Source organism: Felis catus, chromosome D4 (genome assembly GCF_018350175.1).
Source record: "Felis catus isolate Fca126 chromosome D4, F.catus_Fca126_mat1.0, whole genome shotgun sequence".
NCBI classification, from domain to species: Eukaryota; Metazoa; Chordata; class Mammalia; order Carnivora; family Felidae; genus Felis; species Felis catus.
In genome coordinates this window covers 65226898-65250184 of record NC_058380.1, presented here as the reverse complement: position 1 = coordinate 65250184, position 23287 = coordinate 65226898, and the positions used below count along the sequence as shown (strand labels likewise).

The following is a 23287-nucleotide window of genomic DNA, read 5'->3' as shown; positions in this document are numbered from 1 at the left end:
TAAGCACAAGAGCCCAATGTGGGGCTTGAACTCAAGGAACTGTGAGATCATGACCTGAGCAGAAATCAAGAGTGTGGATGCTTAACCGAATGAGCCACCCAGGCGCCCCCATGCTTCTGTTTCTGCAGACAAAAGCTGAGTAACTCACAACCCGTCGTGAAACTCTCAGGAGGTCTGAGCACAGATCCTTGCTTTCCTCTTTGGTGCTAAAGCTAAAAAGGTGGACAGCTAGGTTCAGCGGCAAGATTAAATGACATTTAGCATGCATTATAGACCCCACACTGATCTTGAATATTTTATACCTGGTACCAAAGACAGTTTGGGATGCCAGCATCTCAGGAGAAAGTCTGATTACTTTTCTGAATTGGAAGCAAGAGGATTAATATCATCACTTGAGAACTGGGGTTGAGGCTGGGGGAGGGGTGGCAAAAGCAGATAAATGGTAGGCTAAGAGGAGTAAGGGAACAGCAGCCCTAGGATCCAGAGGACTGGGGAGCCATGGACACATAGGCAGGTCAAACAAGCACAAAGGAAAGTGGTCTGGGTGAAAGCCAGACTGAAACGCTCTTTCACTTCCACATACCTTTCATAAGCTCTCTGGGAATTGATGACCATGCAAGCTGACACTTTTCATGTGACTAGAGTCAGGATCCCTGCTTGAATCTTGGTCCTGTGTGGGTGAGCAAGTAATTTAACTTCTTTAACACTCATTTTCCTGACCTGTAAATATAATCATATTTAGGACTCAGCTACCTATAAAGGTTTTATGAAGTTCAGATGATATTTATCTAATACCTTTTATGAATATATGCTGTAATAATCTAGGACATGTATATGGAAACTATATATACATATATATATGTATGTATATATACAACTATATATACATCAAATATATGCTTGCCAATTTTAATTTTTAAAGATGATTTATTAACTGGAAAGTGTTATAAAATTATAATATAATCTTGCTTTCGTCTTTTTTTTCCTATTTAAAAAAATTGTGTATTCCACCAAATGTTTACTTTTATCATAATAATTTCAAATAAGGTATCCTAAATTTTCATTCTTCATTTTGTGGTTTCATGATTGCATAGATTTGGTCTCTTTCTAATGTATTCTGTAAGTGTTGAATTTCCCTTCCCTGTGTTAAAATCCAAACAGAAGGGGAAATGAGGCAGTAAAGCTCAGGTACATGTGAATCACAACAATTTTCTTAAATTCTGGCTGTACAGAATATAGTTTTCATTTCTGATTAATCCTGACAGTCTTCTTCATCTGCCAGTGCATAAACTTGAAATCGTATTCTACAGATATTCCAGATGCATGTTTATGCTCATTCATTCTTTCATTTGTTCACTTGATAGATATCTACTTACTTTACCCCTTATGAGCTTGGCACTGAGCTGGTTGCTGGAAATACAAGAATCAGACATAGTTTCTGGACACAAAGAGCCTATGTTCTAGTGGGGGAGATACTGATGAGGAAGAAGGAAGTTGTGATACAGAATGATATCAGAAATGGAAACTCAGGACAATTCGGGAGCATAATTTCTCACTCTCATTAACATTTTGGTTTTCCTTTTTTTTTTTTTTTTTTTTTTTTTTTTTTGGAGAGCAGAACCCTAACAGTTGGACTGCAATTGAAAATTTCTTAAGAATGCCACAATCTGCTTGACATAGAAAGAAATGCCTTATATGTACAAGGTACTATGTATACAGACATATAAAAATCTTTAACATCAGAAGTCAAGACAGAATTGACAATTTGTTTCAGACATTGTACTACCAACATATTTTTCTTGAGTCATAATTTGGGGCTTTTGTTTGTTTATTCCTTATTTGTGTGAAATGTCTTTCTGTCCCTCCTCTCCTCAAGGAATATCTTTGGGGTTCTCATTTTTGAGTCATTTAGAGAAAACAATCACAATTTACTTTTCAGGATGACTTCAGAGAAGGCAAAAGAAGTAGTATTAACTACTGAGACAAAACAGTGTCCTTGGTATTCCTTGTAAAGTGCCTTATAATAACTAATTTGTATATCTAATACCTTTCTTATATATACCATTAGCTCAGTGACACTTTAGATATTTCATTCATTAATTTTTTCCTGTTTCATTTATTCATTCATCAAAATTTATTGGCATACTCTGTGGCTCTATGTTCTGCAAGGAAAATAAAAAATATATATATACACACACACACACACACACACACACACACACACACTCATACACACACACCTTCAGGTAATTTATAGTCTAGAGAAATAAACAGACAAGTTCACTAAAGAGAGCATTTCTAGATGGTTACTGTTGGTCCTGGCATCCTTACTTATAGATATTTTAAAAAATAACTCCACATCCAACTAATTTTGAGAATTTTTGGCTCAAACCAGGAAATAAAACTTTACGTTTGCTAAGTGCTAAATGAACTAAATGACTCATAATAATAATAATTAGTAATAATAATAATAGTAATAATAATAAGGTAACGAGAGAAGATTCAGAACTTCAGAGACAGACATTAGTCAAATGAATCTGTCAAAAACTGCACTCAATATACCATAATCAGATATTACATATGAGAAGTAAAGATTTATCTTCTGCTTTAGGAAACTGAGGATTAAAAAAAAAATTGTCTGCAGGCAAGCCAATTCGCAACTTTTCTTTTCTCAGTTGAAGCCAGGACAGTCAGGCTCCCCTATCTCTAATAGAAATATTGTAGAAATAATTTTTTTTTGAATACAGGACTGTACAATATCTCACAGTTTTGTTTCTTACTGTGTTGTTAATCACATAAATTATTTCTTGAAATGGAATTGCCCAAACCCTGAGGTACCATGTTCTTCTAGTTTCAATTTTGTGGTATAGCTTTATAGTTGAGAAAGGAGCTATGTGGCAGATGGCCAAAAAGTCACCAGGGCCTGTAAAGTTCAATTGTTCAAGAGTCCCCTGGCACAGCAGCTTAAAAGAGGAAAATAGGCTTATACAGAAAATAAAAGAAACTGATAGAAATACCACATCCCTTGTGTTCCAAAAGAGGTGCCTATTCAACTCTACAATATGTGGATGTCCTCTGAGCCCTGTCAATGTCGAACTCCTTCCCTTTCTCACTTCAAGACTCCTAAGTATTTCAAAACATTATATAAGTTAAAACACAACCCCAAAACAAAACAAAACTTCTATGAATTTATGATATTATGATTTCTGAGAAATACAAATTTGGTCTGCTCTTAGGTCCTGGCTCCTAAAACCACTGGAATTTCCTGTGATAAGAGCAATAAAAGTGTCTTTTGTTATGTTAATAAGGTGAGTTTTGGAAAGCTGTTAGGTAACTTCTGGATGGGGGGGGGGTGTGCGGTGCTGGTTGTCAGAGAAACCACCTTTGTGATTTAGAACATTGGAATATTCAGGTACCTGGACCCCACATCCATTCCCAATCTCCTCCAAGGGAAGGGAGAGAAGTGGAGATGGAGTTAAATGGTCAACGGCCAATGATGTCATCAATCATACCTTTGTAAATGAGTCCTCCATAAACCCCCAAATGACAAGGTTTTAGAGAGCTTCTGCGCTGGTGAACACATGGAGGTTTGGGAAGAGTGGTTCGCTCAGAGTGTGGAAGTTCCTCACCCTTGCCCCAGTAAACAGATTTTCTGAGCTCTCTGAGCCATTCCACCAAATTAACTGAGCCAAAGGAAGGGGTCATAGAAACCTCTGGTTTATCGCCCATTGGTCAGGAGTAGAGGTAACAACCTGGACTTGCAAGTGCCATTTGAAGTGGGGAGGCAGGTGACTCTTGTAGGACTGAACCCTTAGTGGATACTATCTCTGGGTAGATAATGTCAGAATTATGTGAAATTGTAGGATGCCTCGCTGGTGTCCAGAGAATTCCTTAAGGGGTGGGGAGAACCTCCCACTCATGAACTGGAATTGGAAAATGAGCATTTCTAGAATACAAATTACTTAATACCTTTGAAAGCATGCACATTCCTGTAATAAAATACTCCCCAGACTGGGTGTAGTTTACCTCTCTCTAGTGAAATACTCACTCTGTGTTGGTTGCTGCTATCATAGCACTAATTATTGGTATGGTTCTGAAGGGAACAGGTGCGTGAGAGAGGAACAGAATTAGTTACATTTATGTTAGAATTGTTAAATTATTCCATTTATGGGGTTTTTCTGTTTTACTTATTTAATGTCTAGATGTCTTTAAGAGGCTTATAAGTGAAAAAAACCATAAGCTAGTTTTCAGACCATGTTGATGACACCTGGTATCCTGATACAACTCCCAGCGCAGAAAAATCACAAATAATCTTATAGTCACCCAGGAAATTTCTACATACAATTTCAAACTCCTTTTTTACTAGAAAACTCACTCAAATTATGGAAAATGTCTTTATAATAATAATTACAAATATTTTTCAAATGATAACAATGTTTTCAAGCAGTTGTAAAAATAAGCAGGTTTACCTCAACCTCTTCACAAGTTGTTCTTATGTCTGTAATATATTAAAATGTGCTGGTTTGGGAGATCTCTATGGGAAGTATTTGGTTACCCCTTTTTGACTCAAAACAGATTTGGCCATATTTGCAGCATAGCACTTTTCTAGATGTACTTCTAAATATGATATTTCTTTCCAAAATGATTTTGAAAGTGATCTTGAAGACAGTGTCAGACAATTTTTCATTTGCTTGTTTGATTGTTCTTTTTATTGTTTTGCTCCTAGTCAAGACATTTCTCTTTTTAGCTCCCAAACTTCTGATGATTTTCCTTCAAAATTTGCATGATTGGCTTTTAAATGTTGCTGAAAGGGAGTTTCGTGCAGTAATTGTTCAGTTTTTTTTTCACACAACAGTTACCGAAATTTAGACTAATTTGCATCTCCCCAATAATAAAGCCCATACTTTAAATAAACATCTAAGTACATCCCATGGTTTTTATATTCATGACTGCTGCTTAGTACTGAGTCACTAATTGTGGCTGAGCAGTGCTATCATCTTTGTTACTTGTTTCTTTGGGAAGCCTCAGGGACTGCACCCAAGTGCCAAGTTTCCTAATTGGTTGCTACAAATAGTTTTCTACTTTGCAAGTTTTCATGATGAAAACATGAGCTTGGCTGCCTGAGAATAGTAAGGTGCTGCTGAATTTGTATGTACGAGTATGTGGTGAAACTTCCCGAAATACAGAACACAAATTTATTTTATCCCCAATTCTAAGCAAAATGTTAACTTCTTGAAAGTACACCGTGCTTATCCTGTGCCTTCGTTTATGGCCCAGCACACCATGTGTTATGTGCTGAGTATAAATTGCCAGGGAGCCTAGCCTGGTTTACCTTCCTGCCCCCCTCTGGCTTTAACCACAGGAAGTTCTCAAACTGCTACTTAAAGTTTACTTATTTACTTTGAGAGAGAGAGAGAGAGAGTGAGAGAGAGCGAGCAAGCATGAGCGGGACAGGGGCAGAGAGAGAGGGAGAGAAAGAGAATCCCAAGCAGGCTCCATACTGTCAGTGCAGAACCCGACATGGGGCTCAAACTCACGAACTGTGAGATCATGACCTGAGCCGAAACCAAGAGTCAGACACTCAACTGTCTGAGCCACCCGAGTGCCCCTCAAATTGCAATTTAAGTGATTTTTTTTCTTAAATATGACTCACATGTCACTCTGCTGCTTAAAATACTTACAAGGGGTTCTGATGTCTCTGTTCACCTCCATAATATAAGTCAAAACTCTGAAACCCAGTTTACCAAGTTTTTGAGAATCTATCATGAAATGGTTCACATCAGCCTCTGCAGCCTCAGAAGTTACCATTTATTTCCTCATGGACATTCTACACTTTTCTTAGTTCCCTGAACTTGTTGTATTCTTTTCTTTTGGATCTTTGTCTGTGTTGTTCCCACTGGACAAATCACTGCCCCAGAACTTCACACTCTTTTCCTTTCTTACTTAATTCCTCTTTATCTTTCAGGCCTGGAAAGGCTTTTCCAATTTCCCAAGTTTAGGTCAGTTTCTCTCAGATATGAATGTACGAAAGACATAATCTCAACCTCCCTATTATACTCCTTGTAGTATATTTTAATTGTCTGGTTTTTGTTCCTCCAGTGATCTTCCAAAGGCAGAGATGAGCTCTGTCTTTTTTTCTGCTCTATTTTTAGTCATTAACATAGTGCCTTGCACATGATTGAGATTCAGTAAGTATGAGCTGAAGTAACAAATGCCCACTATAATAGGTAACCATCACTCAAGAGTCAACCAAGAGTCAACTTTATAAGATGCAAATCTCACCCAAGGCTTTAACTTTTGCAATGTGCTTTCCATTCTATAATCTGTCCCTCTTCCTCTCCTGCCACCTAGGTAGGACCAAATTGTACATATATCATTAGAAATTCATGATAGGACTTTGATATGAGGTAGATTAGACAGGAGGTATTCATCTTTTCCGATAGGCATGCACATTCCACAAGGGGCTTTTATGGCACTTCTTACCTGATATTGTTGTAATCATACTTTCTCCAATAGTCTGTAAGCATTTTAAGGGCACCAAGCTTGTCTGGTGTTCAGTGTTAAGCCCCAAGTCTGGCATATAGTAATAGAGTTTAGCATATAGTACATTTAACAAATGAAAAAATCGATTTCATTATATGGGAAACTGGGTCTCAAAAACGTAGAATAAGATGTTTGAAGCTCACAACTACTAAATTGTGGAGGCGTAGAAGGCTGGAAATCAGAGTGTTGGCTCAGAATTTGACTAGAATCAGAATTTTGTATTCTCTCAAATTATTTAATAGTAATCTGACACTCCTTATTTTAAGTTACACCAGACTGTCAAGAACTATGCCATAACTTCCATGGCTCTGTTTGATAAAAGAGGAAACTATGGCAGAGAACAGTAGATTCCAATCACTTTAAAGGAAATGGCTGAGGACAAAGTGATAATGTAGAAGAGAGACAAAGAACCAGCTAGTCTCCTTCCTGAGTTTGGACCATGGGTTCAGCTTCACTATGGTGGACACTTTTATTCCATCTCTCTTTCTCCCTTCTAAACTAAATACTGAGGTAAAACATGTTCCAAACAGATAAACACAGATCACAATTATATAGCTCAATGAATTATCATAAAAAGAATACTCAATGTGATCACCGCTCTGGTGAAGAAATTGAAGAATGATAGTAACAGCACCCATTGTGTTCCCTTCTCAACAACCTCCCCTTTCTCCCATTCTACTTTCCAACCTGTTGTTTTAGATATGTTGCTAGGACATAAGGTATAGAAGGAAAAATATCACCATCTCTTGTAAGACTCTCACAATCTAATAGAAGAGGCAGTTTTATTCAACAGATATAAGAGAATGCACTAAGAGGCTAGCAATGTGAGCAAAGTATTATGGAAACTCAAAAGAGGGAAACTTCTGTTAGCTGAGGTGGGGCAAATAAGTCTTTACAGAGGAGGTGATAATTAAAGAGAGTTCTGAAAATTGGTTTCCTAGATTAGCAAAGGGAGAGAAGTACATTATCCTAACCAGAGGGAAACAACATCACGGTGAGAGCAAAGGGATTGGCTTTTTGAATAAAGGCTGGTAGTCTGATGTGATGTGGTTAGGGCAACAGGTTTCAAACTTGGTTGTGTATCAGATAAAATCCGCGAGGCTGTTTACAGGCCACACTCTAGATCTATAGGGTCGTGTACTCCAGAGTTATAGGGATGAGACCTACATGTGTGGAATATTTACAAAACTTCATAATTATTTTGGTTTGCAAACAAGGTTGTCAATAAATGGACTGGAGGATACAGAGTATCTTAAAGAATGTGAAGTACTGTGTATATGGATGGTCAGAGTAGATTATGGAGAATTGTGAATGCCAACCTACGTATTTTGGCTGAAGTCTTTAGTGTTTGTTTTCTGAACTTCCCTAAATAAGAATTCCAGGCAGCCTAGTAAAAAGCTTTCTTGGCCCCTATAAGAACTGACAAGGGAGAGGGCCTGGAGATTAATTTTCCTTCCCCCCACACTGCCCCCTCCCTCCCTTTCTCTCCTTTCCTTCTTTCCTTTCTTCTTCTGTCCTTCCTTCTTCTCTTATCCCCTTCCTTCCTTCTTTTTCTTTCTTTCCAGAGAATTCAGGTGACTTTCATGATTACTCAAACTGGGGAACTTTTTTCAGCCAGTTGGAAGACATTTAGATTTCAGTGGAGTCAGACCTGCCATAGAGATCACCTTGGTACAAATGTTCTGGTTGAAGAAAGAGACTTATGTAGGGGAGAGAAGACAGAGGCTTGTTATATAATTAAGGGGCTACCTGAGTAGCAGGAACCTTGGTTCCTAATGTAAGACTGTGTCCAATATGTAATTGTTGCTGAGAAATACATGTTAAATGAAAGAATGAATTATTAACTCATTACTTTGGCAGGTATGTGCTATTTTCAAGGGCATTTTAGTAGGTAAAATAAACAGGAGTTGGTGAACAAATTGAATGTGGAGCTGGGAAGAAGGAACACTGAGCATTATTTGGGGATTTCTAGCATGAAATTGTTGGTGGGTGATTATGCCACTCACTGGGCAGGATCAAGTATTATGTTTTAGATTCAAACTTGAGGAAAAGACTGTTTTCTTAAAAAAAAAAAAAGTTACCAGCAAATGACTGTTTGAACATCGCAGAACCTGTTATACTTCCTTTCCCCTCTTTATACTTCTATCCAATCATGGCAACAACACCCCCAACAGAAATCTCAACTCACACAAGTGATGCATACTGGCATGGAGTACGGGTTATGCATTTAAGGTCCATGCCTTAGACTGACAAAGCCAGTTTTCACACCTGTCAGATCCCCTCCCCTTTGCTCCTTTCTTCCTCTTTCCTCAGAGTGACTATTTTTTCCTCCATAACAGCTTTAATACGAGAGAGTGAGAGAGAGAGAGAGAGAGAGAGAGAGAGAGAGAGAGAGCTCACATGCATGAATGAAATGACGGCTGTCTGACTTTGTTACAATATCTGCTGCAAAATCCTGTGTGAGTGGTATAACTTGGAACTAGGGTTTGAACCAGAAGGGCGAAACTCTAATTGAATCTAATCTTCAAATAACCAGAGTAATAAAAGAGAAATAGAGGTGGAACTTCATCGCAGTTCAATTTGAGAACTCTTGTAGCTGCTCAATTTGAGAACTCCACATAACAATTACCTGTATATTAACAGATCATAGGTGAGTCTCGATTTTTCACCTCAGTGAACATTTTTCTGGCAATAAAACAAGCAGTACTTTCTTTCCTTATTACGGTAAAACTGCCACTGGGCTTCATTTAATAAGAATTAACTGTGAATAAATTACGGCATCAAATTATGCACCATGACATGACTTGGTGTGAAAAATCTAGGCAGCTGCAAGCCTCCTCGAAGTTAATTCAAGCTGAGCTCAGTAGAAAAACCGTTAATTACTTCCTGGAACCTGTAGATCTATTTTCAGTTCCTGGTGCCATTGGGATCACAGTTTAGATGAATTACCAGCAAATTCTAATGAAAGGCAGCAGCGAGAATGGGCCACAGAAATGGGGGTCAATTTTTTTTTTATTCTTGGATTTGCCTCTGGCTTTTATTACTAAGTGTCTCTACAAATTGGTTTGAGAAATCACAGCTGGATTTAGAAGACTCTACATTTTATATTTGGAAGGAAACACAGAATCATCTAGTTTTATCTCCTACAGAGAACAAACTTCCCTTCCCTGTCATTTCTAGAGATGGTCAGCCTCTACTTACAATAGCTCTGTGACCAAGGCTCATTACCTCCCAAAGCAGCTCATTCTTCTGATGGAACAAAGTTTTAGAAATTGTAGTCAAAATCTAGCTGGTTTTAATAGTTTTCCTAGATCTAGTTCTGTGCATTGGAACAGTTTCCCAAATTTGCCTGATTAATATCACCTGTTGCACTTGCTAAACCTGCAGATTGCCTAGCTTTTTCCCTGGGAAATTCTGAACCAAAAAGTCTGAGTTTGGGCTTAGGAATCAGCATTTGATCATCAGAGGATTATTGCTTTCAGATACATCCAAGAAATACTCCTCTAACCAATTCTTAGACACGAATGTGCATGTAAGAATCACCTGGGATCTTGTTAAAATCCAGATTCTCATTTAATGAATCTGGCACGAGATCTGTGATTCTGCATTTCTAATGAGTTCCCAGATGAGCAACACTGTTGGTCAGCGAGCCACGTGTTGAATGTCCAGACTTGTATCTCCAATCTAAAAGCTCTTGATTACATTATTTCTCATACAGTCTGGATATCCACAGAATTTAACTACTTGGACTAAGGACTGAGGCTACTCATATCAATATGATTTAACTTGCTCAGGAATTTTTTTAAATGTTTATTTTGGGGGGGGGGAGAGAGAGAGAGAGAGAGAGAGAGAGAGAGAGAGAATGAATGAATATGAGTAGAGGAGGGGCAGAGAGAGGGGGAGAGAGAATATCCCAAGTAGGCTCCACACTGACAATACATAGCCCAACAAAGGGCTGGATCTTATGAACCATGAGATCCTGACAGGAGCCAAAATCAAGAGCCAGAGGCTTAACTGACTGAGCCACCTAGGCACCCCATGCTCAGGAAATTTTTAACCAGGAAAATTAACCTGCAACTATATATATATATATATATATATATATATATATATATATATATTTTTTTTTTTTTTTTTTTTTTTTCCCTCCTTGAAGATATTTTTACAAACCAAACTATTCAGGTAAATGATTTGGACAAAAGTTCATCACCTAGATACAACTTGCTTATCGGAGCAATTGTTTGATCATCAAGGCTTGCTTTAAGATCCTGACTTGCTGGTATAGCAATACTAAAGGATAAATCATAAGCTTTTCCCAGTCCCAGTTAGTTTCCATCTTGACAGACCTTAACATACACTTTATCAGAGACTCCAAATTTCAAGACTTTCCCAAACTTCTTCCTTTTAAGACAATTTTGAAACTATCAAGATGGTGCTCTCCTTGGCTTCAGTAAGTTTAATAAATTCAGTTTTGTTGGGTTAACAGGTTTCTCTGGTGGTCTTTATGAGGAAGCTGACACCGTTTATTCATAAAGGCTTTAAAGTATTCCTAGTGGTGAGCTTTTGATATCTTGATCTATAAGTCCTATGAAGATGCTGAATACTTGTTCCAAGCTTATTTAATGATTGATATGAACTTCTGCAGTCTTTCAGGAGAAGAAAAGAAATAGAAAAAGAAAGAAAAGAGGTATTGAGGAAGATGATAGAAAAGAAAGGATCAAGAAAAGGAGATATAGGTGGATGGAGAGGAAAACAGAGATGATAAAAGGAAACAAGAACACGAGAGGAAAAACACTACGGGAAGTATGAAACGACAAAGAGGAATGAGGGAAAAAAATACGACTAACTACCTTTTCCCTCCTTGTTCTTTTTTCATCATGGAAAATAGGTTGTGATTTCTTGCTGTTGTCTGTCAGCAAGATTTTAGCTACAAACGTGGACAAGGAAAAGACAATGAGAATATTTGGGTGTAGGGGGTGATAAAAAGACACGATTGGTCACTTCACTCATTCTGCAGACAAGGAGCACTCCTTCCTTCCTTCCTTCCGGAGATGGTTCCTCCCACCCAAAACTGCTGAGCAATGCTTGGGACTTGCCTAGGTTGGGACCTCTATAATCTGACACTGTGGGGGGCCGGGCCCTGGTGCCAGGCTGAGACCGGGTGGAGCAACGTTCCCTGTTGACTCAAGCCAACCCGGTGGTTCCTCCTCCCATTCCCCCACTTTCAAGGGCATACGAAAGCCTTGTCAAGGCTGAGAAAGTTAATTCCTGAAGCCTGTGGTCTGCAGGTGTTGGCAGTAATGCTACCTCCCTTTTTCTACCCCGAGTCAGATAGAAACAAACATGGGAACTGTGTTTTGCTAGCAATCTATCAACAAGGTCTTGTGACCCATTCAGAAAGTTCACAAGGTATACAGAACTAAATGTTTTGGCTGGCAGTGATCATGTGAAACCTGTTTATTCTTAGAATGACCTGATCCATAAGAGTCTTATATTATAAAAGATTGTGTACAGCAACAATAAAGCCATCACTTGGGCCATCAGCCCAGGGGACCCTCCTGTTCCCAAACTTTCTCTTCTCTCTTTTTTTCTTGCATTCCTCTACCCTCAGGACCCTGACCTCGGTGATTGTCGCGCCGGTCGCGACATGACACATAATGAATTTTAACTAATACTTATCAATGTATCCCACAATTAATTGAGGTTCATTCTTTATGATGTTTCCTAGCCAACTTAGACGGGTTTCTAGTTTTTGTTTCACTAGTGAATATTTACCTATTTAGATCCATACTGCTGAATCTATTCATCATCTTTTTAGAAATAGAGGTATTTACCACTTTCTAGTTCTTTTATACATTGCTCTTTAATAGAGAGATCTTAAAAATTATTCGTTATTTTTAAATAACATTTTCAAATGTCTTAAACTCTAGAAGTGTACTCTAACTAATCATGCATAAGTTAGATGCTTCTAAAAATTAAATTTATGCAGGAGTCTGTTGCCCAAAATGTTTTGTTAGGAAGTATAAATGGCATGAATAGATATAAACAACTTTGAAAATAAAATTTTTCTAAAGAAGAGTTTAGGCTTTTCTGTAAATTTCTATAACACAGCATAATATTCCACTTCTGGGTCTTTTATTTTTCTGGATACAGGACAGTCACACATTCATTCTCCATTGACTGAGACTGTGTTCTCTCATTCTTCCTAAGCCATTACTCCCCCTTACAGAATCCAGGGTGAATTCTTTTTTTTTTTTTTAAGTTTATTTATTTTGAGAAAGAGTGAGAGAGCACAAGCAGGGAAGGGACAGAGAGAGATGGGAGAGAAAATCTGATAGTGCAGAGCCTGATGCGGGCTCAAACTCTGAAACTGAGAGATCATGACCTGAGCCAAAATCAAGAGTAGGATGCCTACCCGACTGAGCAACACAGGAACCCTCAGGGTGAATTCTTATAACATCTTAAAACTGGTTCTTTTCCTTTAAAATGTTTTACTTTTGGGGGTGCCTGGGTGATTCAGTTGGTTGAGCTTCTGACTTCAGTTCAGTTCATGATCTCACGGCTTGTGAGTTTGAGCCCTACATTGAGCTCTGGTGCTGACGTCTCAGAGCCTGGAGCCTGCTTCAGATTCTGTGTCTCCCTCTCTCTCTCCCTGACCCTCTCCCACTCATGCTCTGTATCTGTCTCTCTCTCTCCCTCTCTCAAAAATAAGTAAACATTAAAAAATAAATAAAATGTTTTATTTGTTGAATATGGAGCATATGATGGAAGTGAAGAAATCAGTTTCAGTAGAAAACCAGTTTGTTAACCTAAGCAAACTTGGTGTAACAACTTCATAAGACATAGAAGCCACAAATTAGCTTCTCCCATTGCATGAATTTTACACTAAATGAGCCTTTATAAAGCAACCAAGAGTATCTTAAACTTTAGGCCTGAGCTGCGTTATTGATGTTAGGAACTCTTCCAAGAACGGAAAGCCAGTAACCGAATGGATGTGAACTGGCACTAGTTTATATGGATTTGAGAGTGCAACCAAGACAGGGTGCAAGCACAAGGTGAGGAAGAAGTAAATGGTGGTATAAATCTAGGATCATAAACCCCAGGGACACTGGCCAAACTCAAATCCAAGCCAGGCAGACATCTGTTCCAAAAAAAATTCTATTTTAAATAGGGCAGACATTTTGTGTGGCATTACAGCTTTGAGAGCAACAGAGGGGACATTGGTAAGGAGCATGAATAATGACCACAAGCTGAGGCCAGAGACTCAGTATTCCCAGCCTATCAGAGGGAGTTTAGTCTGTAGTCACTTACACAGAGACACTGCACAGCATTAGTGTAGGTCAAGAAGTTTCAGCATGATGATCTTACAGACACCTGGAGTTTTGAACACCTCCAGAAACTCATTCATCAGGCATGGATGTCAGCTGTGAACTATTTCTGAATTCCACTTGCTAAGAAGAAAAATATTAATATATTTTTGGCTAGTTTTCACACTGGTTGGAGTTTAGCTGGCAGGTGTGCAGAGATCATTCCTGAAATGGGGTTAAATAAGTCATAACTAATACTGAGATATGTGTGGAATGTGGGGTAGAGAGTGGTGAGTCATAAAGAGAAGGTAACTTCCCTCTTAGGGTATTCTGATGGACAGACTTTCACTCCCTCCTCATTGTTTATAATTCTAGGTTATAAGAGGAACCTGGTAGCAACAGTCAAATGTTCTTTGTCCTTGTCGTAAACTGGACTATGATCAGAGCATTCATTTATGGTATTTTATTAAATTATTCCAACACTGTGTGAACTAGGTATTATCAGTTTTCATAGATGACCAAAAACACTGAGGCACAGAGAGGTAAACGCCTTTCCTTTGGCTGACTCCAAGTTCTGCACTCTTCTTCTACACATCGTATTTTGGAGACATTCTTTTTATATCTCCTGTAGAACACAAAGCATCTGCAGAGATTGACTTCAGAAATTATGCCTACTAATTTAGAGTAATCCACGATAATTAGGCAAATCAAGCTCAAATAACAGTCCTTCATTCTTACGTATTGATACCCTGAGGAAAGATATTTTCTGAGACTACTTCCATAAACCTGGCCAATGACAGTATATACCATTGCCAAACAGGATAGCCTGATGCTGTCATAGGATTCCATGCTGATCATAAATAAGTTATATGCAGTAATTTGTATTTTTATCAGTTAAGTGCCATCCTCCTAGATGAACAAACAACAGCAGTCACATTCTCTTCAATCATTATAGCTGCTTGTGTTGCTGTGTTTTTCATAATTCTGACTATAGGTCTTAATCCAGCACTAACACTTAGCAGACCATAGCAATATCTCTTCTGTGCTCTGTTTAATGTCCAAACATTAAAATTTTATGAATGACTGCAAATAGATAACAAGTGCCAAAGCAGGCCCCAGTTGCTATTGTTCAGCAGTGTTTGCTCTGCAGCAGTTTTCTGAGCTCTGCAAACATATCTTCCATCTGGCAGCTGGCTATGTTTTCAATTTTTTCTCGGTTTAAAACCCTTTGGCAATGCCATTTCATACATTTTGCTACTGAGGCTAAGTGAATAGCCTCAACCTCTTCTGAAGAAGTCCTGGTAATTAGTATCATTGATAAAGTACAGAGAAATTATCAGAATATATTTGAATATTCCTTGCTCCTTCAGAATCTATGAAAAAGCCTTCAAATGCAATCGTGTATGTTTGGCTAACAAATTACTTTTTTTTCTCTTTGTTAAGTGTACACAGACATCTTCTACCTTTCCCAGTCTTACAGTTTAGGTGTCTCTGGTTAATCTGCATCTCCAGACTCAACTAAAATCTGAGGTCAAGTTGGTCAAGTCAGCCCCTCTATTTCATCATTTACTCAGACCTGGAATTTGTGTTTTTTTGCAGACTTAGTGTAGAGTGTGCCATAGATGAAATTCTAATCCATTTGAGCTGTCCGTGTTGCAGTTATCTCCCATTCCTGGTTCCACATAGCACACTAACTCATTTCACAGACGGACTTCTGTGTTAGATTACCCATTTACCTGAAAACCAATCTATTTGTTTATGGTATTTACACCTGACCATCTCATTCCAGATGACTCCCCCCCCAAAAAAAAGTCCTGTGTGCATATCTACTATAATTGATTCAAGTAGCATTTTGATAGTGCTTTAAAAAGAGTTGGTGTAGCTTACCAAGAATTACATGGAATTGATGTCAAAACCTAGGTCCTTGCTCCATTTCTATCTCCAACAGTTTTGTTTTAAGCAACCACTTAGCTAATCCTGGATCTCAGTTTCCACATCTGTAAAATCGGGAATGTGGGTCTTCAGAGCCTGTTTGAAAGAGGTGGAGAAATGCATCTACTCAGATAACACTAAAGAATGAAAGAACAGTCCTCTTGTAATTGAGAAAATTGTCCTCCTTAACTCCTGTGCTGAAATTCACAAAGGAAATGAATTATACAGTGAAAAAAAAATTGCTTGGCCAAATCAGCTGAATTTAATCACTTGGTAGGTAGGTGGATTGCCCTGAATTCTATGTTAATTAGATGATTCCCTGGGTGTCCTTCAATTCCAGTAAGTCAATAATTCACTTATATTTGTTAGGAAAATACAGTCAAATAATCAGTTGATGTAGTTTATGAATTAGTAAATGACTGGTTTTATAATCAAGCTGTTTTCATACAATTAATGCAATCATCAATGTGGAGTCTCGGAGTTTTTTCCTTTTTTTTTTTTTTCATACCATTCTAGCTTCAAAGAGCCATTAGATCATTCAAAATTCCTGCTGGAGAGCAAAGACAATCTCCAGCTAAACATCTCCTGCTATTGAGTGACAAAATAAATCCTCTCCGTGTGGCTAAAATGAACAAATCAGGAGACTATAGATGCTGGAGAGGATGTGGAGAAACGGGAACCCTCTTGCACTGTTGGTGAGAATGCAAACTGGTGTAGCCGCTCTGGAAAACAGTGTGGAGGTTCCTCAAAACATTAAAAATAGATCTACCCTATGACTCAGCAATAGCACTGCTAGGAATTTACCCAAGGGATACAGGAGTGCTGACGCATAGGGGCACTTGTACCCCCAATGTTTATAGCAGCACTCTCAACAATAGCCAAATTATGGAAAGAACCTAAATGTCCATCAACTGATGAATGGATACAGAAATTGTGGTTTATATACACAATGGAATACTACTTGGCAATGAGAAAGAATGAAACATGGCCTTTTGTAGCAACAAAAGCAACAGTTTGGATGGAACTGGAGAGTGTTATGCTAAGTGAAATAAGTCATACAGAGGAAGACAGATACCATATGTTTTCACTCTTATGTGGATCCTGAGAAACTTAACAGAAGACCATGGGTGAGGGGAAGGAAAAAGAAAAAAGAGAGGGAGAGAGCCAAACCATAAGAGACTCTTAAAAACTGAGAACAAACTGAGGGTTGATGGGGGGTGGGAGGGAGGGGATGGTGGGTGATGGGCATTGAGGAGAGCACCTGTTGGGATGAGCACTGGGTGTTGTATGGAAACCAATTTGACAATAAATTTCATATTAAAAAAAAAAAGAAATCCTGTCTGTCATGTAGGAAACATTAATTAGGGTCTCATTTGTCACAAGCATTATAAATAGAGGAGTAAACCAAGCATTGGTTTAGGGGACAAACAAATTTAAAAAGCAAAAGCACCATAAGAAGATTAATGCAAATATTTTTCATCTTAACCAGATTCTTCCCGCAATTTGTAAAACCTAGTACAAAAGGATTTTGTTGAATCAATCTGGGTTCATCATGCTACTACAAAGGTTCACATACTACTACAAATGGAATCTACAGAAAGTTATTTAATAAGCTTCATTTTATGGGGCACCTGGGTGGCTCAGTAGGTTAAGAGTCCGACTCTGCTCAGGTCATGATCTTACGGCTTGTAAATTCAAGCCCTGGGCGGGGCTCTGCCTGGACCTTGCTTCAGATTCTGTGTCTCCCTCTCTCTCTGCCCCTTCCCCACTCATGCTCTGTCTCTTTCTCTCTCAAAAATAAACATTAAAAAAAGGCCCCACTTTATTTAGCAGTGCCAAATCTTCCCATGATTAAAGTGTTGTAGGTCTAATCCTTTCAAAAAGATAAATTCTTATTATAGAAAATGTGGAAAATATTACAATGTATAAAGAAGAAATAATAATCTGCCCAACTTCAGTGAATATTATATGGGGACTTTTCTTCTGGTATTCTGTATATATGTGTGTGGATATGCATGCATCTTGCAAAATAGGTATATGATAGGAACAAAGTTTTGAATCAAGCTAGTTTTAGTTAACTATATGTTCTGAGCATTTTCCTACTGAATTAAATATTTCACAAAAGCTAAGAATATTATATTAGATTTTATCACATGGATATACCAAAGTTTTTACACACTTTCCTAAAAGAGACTTTACTGTTTCATCATAATGGTGTTAACCAACGTATATGTATATGAGATAGTATGAAAGGTATACTATTCAAAATACATGCATTACATGTATTAACATATGTATTAGCACATTTAATTCTCAAAAGAAACATATGAGATAGGTATTATTTATCTTTTTTTTATGGATAAGAAACTGAGTTGTCAAAAGTTAATAATTAGAGCACCTACCTCACCTGCCTCCTAATAAATATGCTAATGACATACCTTCCAGCAGATCCATTGATATCTGCTAGCAGAGGCGGCTTTATTATGGAATGCTTTTAGCAGGGTCTATACAATCTGTCTAGAATTGTTTGTGATAAACAAACCTATCTTTATAGGGAATAGGTCCCTGGAATATGTCATATATGCTGTGTAAATGACTACAAAATTGAGTGACTGAATGAGTAGGGAATGACTGAAACAGTCCCCTTTCTTGTAACCGACATGACTATAAACTATTCTTAGAGGCACAATGTGACAAGAAAGGACCTGGGGAACTGTACTGATGGTCTCAAACCTCTCCTTGCTATCCTTATGCCTGGTGATTATTTATACACTTGAAACTGTTATCTCCATGTGGAATAAGATTTTTTTTTAATTCATTTGATTCTGATTTTTTTTTAATTTATTTTTGAGACAGAGAGAGGCAGAGCATGAAAGGAGGAGGGTCCCAGAGAGAGGGAGACACAGAATCCGAAGCAAGCTCCAGGCCCTGAGCTGTCAGCACAGAGCTGATGCGGGTCTTGAACTCACGGACCGTGAGATCATGACCTGAGCCGAAGTCAGCCGCTTAACCGACTGAGCCACCCAGGTGCCCCTGAATCTGATTTTGATAATCTCATCTTTTGTGCAATATATTTTTGAGACTTTTGATATTTAAGGTACCTCAAGAGACAATTATCTATATTTCATAAGCACAATTTTGTAAATTCCAAATAATTTTCATAGATATTTATGTAGTGGAAAATCTTGTCTCCCTCCAGAACAATGGTAAAGCCGCTTACTGTCCATGTAATTAGGTTCCAGTTCCTCTCTTCTATTGCAATCTATCACATATGGGAATGTCACCTGGCCCTCCTCACTTTCCCCTGTGGAAACCGGGGCTTGGAGGACAGGCACAAGAAAATAATGACATAGTGGCTACATTATCTTCTGCCGACCTCCGTATAAATATTGTAGGCTAAATTTTTAGCTTGCAAGGAACATAAAATCTCTAAAACTCTTCATAGTTTTTTTCTGGGTCAAATTTCCCTTCATTGGTACCTTGTGGTATCAACTAACAAGGTCATTAATAGTGGATAGAGTGTGTATATATTACTCACTTCTAACAATATTGGCTACTATCATAAAGTCAACTTTCTCAACTTTGTTAATTGACAGTTTAAAGAAGGCATCTCTTTGCTTGGATATGTACATTTTGATCATTACTGAAGAAGTATTACATGGTGTTATAATTACCTTCATTTGTTTATTCCTAAAATAGACTCTCAACCTTGAGAGCCAAAGACATGGTCTAAAGTATTCTTTATTTCTCATGGTCTAACTCACTGCCCAGCATCTATTGGGTAATCAGAAAATGTTTAGAATTGAATGAAGAAAATAATGTATTGCTTTAATGGCTGCCAAGACCTTTTCTGGTTCTTAATCTTTATTCTCTAGATTAACTACTCCTTTTATTTAATTTTCTTGAAGTTTCAACATTTTCCTTAAAAATTGACTAGTTTTTTTGAGAGTCATTTCCCATTAGCAATCTGCTCCCTTTCTTCTCAGTAACCCTTCTTTTCTTCGGCTGTCTGTTGAAGTAATCCTTTGTTTCTAACTTTACAAAAGAGAAAATTGATCATTTATAAGTCGTTTTACTCTGACAGCCTTGAAGAAGGAATCTTCTATTTTCTAGTCATCTGTTTCTTAAAGCCTAACAAACGTTAGTCTTCAGCTCAACACACTCATCTTCTTATCTAGCATCTGTCTCTTCCATTAGCTTTGATGTTTTTTTGTTTACCCTTTCTGACCAATTTACTTCCGTAATCTATGAATGGAGAAATTTTATTTGCTTCAGTGATTTTTATCCCAGCAGAGTTGAAAGCTTATTTTCTGTAGGGTGATGTTTGCAGTGATTTCTGAAATTCTCATTCACATATGCCAGATTGGCTTGCTTCTTCAAATCTCTTTTTGAAAAATAAATATTACAAATATATTGAACTGATTTAAAATTGTGCATCTATATTTATATACATCTATATGTATTAGTCTCATATAAATTAAATATTGTATTTTGGTGCAAACTTTCTGGACAATAAATTGCCCATTTAAATCAGTAATCTTAAAAAATGAAAAATATACCTCTTCTCAAATTATCCTAAGGGCATCATCTGAAATATAGTAAAAAAATAAAGCTTTATGCTCAGATATGGTCATTGTAGCATTATTTCTACAGACTAAAACTTTCAGAAACCTTAAATATCTAGCATTAAGGAAATGAAATAATTAAAAATAATGTTTAGAAGAATCTTAATTAACATTGAAAAATATGTACTTATGTGAAAAAGCAGAAGTTTTGAAGAAACTACTTTGAAATGTTAGCAGTGACTGTATTTGGGAGATGAAACTAGTTTAGTTACAAGTGCCTGGGTGGCTCAGTTTGTTGAGTGGCTGACTTCAGTTCAGGTCATGATCCTATGGTCCATGAGTTAGAGCCCGTGCCGGGCTCTGTGCTGACATATCAGAGCCTGGAGCCTGCTTTGGATTCTGTCTCTCCCTCTCTTCCCTTCCCTTGCTCTGTCTCTCAAAAATAAATAAACACTTAAAATAAAACTAGTTTAATTTTTTTAAGCAATGTGTTCTCAAAGACTTGTTTCTCTGTAAAACAGGAATAATAAATGTAACTTTCTGATAATTTTTTTTTGCAAGGCTTAGAGAGGCAGTGGATGCAAACTGCTTATTACAATATATCATACATATTAAACATATCATTAAAAATAGCTGTTATTATTTCTTGCAGTAATCATTCGTTAAAACTGTTTCTTAATATCTGTCATTGAGAACAGTCAGGCTTGTAGTATCTGTCAGAATTTCATCCTTGATAGGCATGTAACCATTGCCACCATCTGAATGTGTCATCTCAACATGGCAAACAGGGAAAGGCTTGGAAGGCAGTGCTCACCTATCATTTGCAAAAAACTGAGTCCCATAAACTTCTCTACTAGACTGTAACTTGTATGAAATTTGTGGGTTAGAGTGCTTATTATTAACCAATTATTAAACTTGTATATGTATGGGATTGATTTAGATGTTAAATGGCTTATGAAACTTACCAACTATGTTAGATTAGAACTGATAATGTACCCATGTCTTCTAATTGTCCCTTTTCTGCATGCGACTATTTTACCAGATAACCATAGTGAATGTATTCCTTCAGAGATTAATCTATAGAGTGTAGTTTTAGTAAAGGCACATGCTCCCATCTGGCTCAAAATCAATATAGGACTTTTATCCAAAATATACAAAGAGTACTGAAACTCCACAATCAGAAAATGAACAAGCTATTTAGAAAATGGGCAAGCTATAAACAACACCATGCCCACATATTTTGTAATCTAGATGAAATAGACCAATTCCTTGAAAGACACAATCTACCTTAACTCACACAAAAAGAAATAAACAATCTAAATAGATCTTTGTCAATGAAAGAAATTGAATCAATCATTAATATCCTTATACAATAGAAAGCACAAAACCCAGATGGGTTCACTGGTGAACTCTAACAAACATTTAAAGAAAGAAATTATGCCAGTTTTTTACAATCTCTTTCAAAAGACAAAAGCAGAAGGAGTACTTCCTAACTTGTTCTAGGAGGCCATAAATATACTAATATGTTTAAATAACCAAACAAAGACATTATAAGAAGAGAAAACTATATACAAATATCTCTCATGAAAAATGGATGCAAAAATTCTCAATATTAGCAAATCAAATCCAACAACGTATAAAAAGAATTATACACCATAATTAAGTAGGATTTATCCCAGGCATTAAAAGTTATTTCAACATTCAAAAATCAATTTATGTGACCCAACAATCAATAAGAAATATCACATCATCATATCAATAGATGCAGAAAAAGAATTTGACAAATTCCAACACCTATTCATGATTTAAAACTCCCAGTAAACTAGGAATAGAGGAAACTTCCTCAACTTGATAAAGAATATAATATCTATAAAAACTTATAACACCACACTTATTGATGAGAAACTTGAATATTTCCCAATAAAATAAAGAACAAGACAAGCATGTCCCCTCTCACTACTGCTCTTTAACACTGTACTGGAAGTCCTAGAAAATGCAATCAGACAAGAGGAGGAAATAAAAGTAAATAGACAAAGAAGGATGGCATCATTGTCAATGTAGGAAATTCCAAACAAATCAGCAGGAAAAAAAACCTTCCTGGAATAATAAGCAATCATAGCAATGTTTCTATATGGTTAACATATGAAAGTCAACTACTTTTATTATATACTAGCAATAAACAAGTGGAATTTCAAATTACAAATCACTGTCATGGACATTACCATTGACATTAGCACTCCAAAAAAAATAAAATAATTAAGTATAAATCTAATAAAATATGTACACAATCTATGTAAAGAAAACTATAACACATTGATGAAATAAATCAATAACTAAATAAATAGATATTTAGCATTCATGAATAGGAAGACTATTCCAAGATTTCAGTACTTCCCAAATTGATCTACAGACTAAATGCAATCCCAATCAAAATCTTAGCAAGTTATTTTGTGGACATCGACAAACTGATTCTAAAGTTATATATGGAGAAGGAACCCCTCCCGCCACCCCCAGAATAGCCAATACAATACTGAAGGGGAAGAACAAAGATGGAGAACTGACATTACCCAACTGTAAGATGTACTATAAAAGTACAGAAATCAAGACAGTGTGGTATTGGTGAAAGAACAGATTAATGGAAGAGAATAGAGAGCTCAGAAATAAACGTATGCAAATATGGTAAACTGATCTCTGATAAAGGAGCAAAGGCACTACAATGAAGTAAAGATAGTCTTTTAGTGCTGGAACAACTGGACAGCTACTTGCAAATAATGAGCTCAGAAACAGACCTTACACCTTTCATAAAAATGAATTCAAAATGTGTCATAGACTTAAAACACCTATAAAAGAAAATAGAAAATCTAAATGATGCTGAGCTTGGCAATAACGTTTTAGATACAACAAATTCATGATCCAAGAAGAAAAAATTGATAAGCTGAA

The 23287-nt window shown here is 37.0% G+C and overlaps 1 long non-coding RNA gene across 1 annotated transcript in view; it reads right to left on the bottom strand.

The window, feature by feature from the left end:
- Positions 1–23287, bottom strand: part of LOC123381559 — a 207798-nt gene that overhangs the window by 70482 nt on the left and 114029 nt on the right. The window contains exons 4-5 of the long non-coding RNA XR_006588698.1: positions 15738–15878; positions 584–720 (exon numbers count right to left, since the gene is read on the bottom strand). This is a non-coding gene — a long non-coding RNA (uncharacterized LOC123381559). The remainder of the gene's footprint in view (positions 1–583; positions 721–15737; positions 15879–23287) is intronic.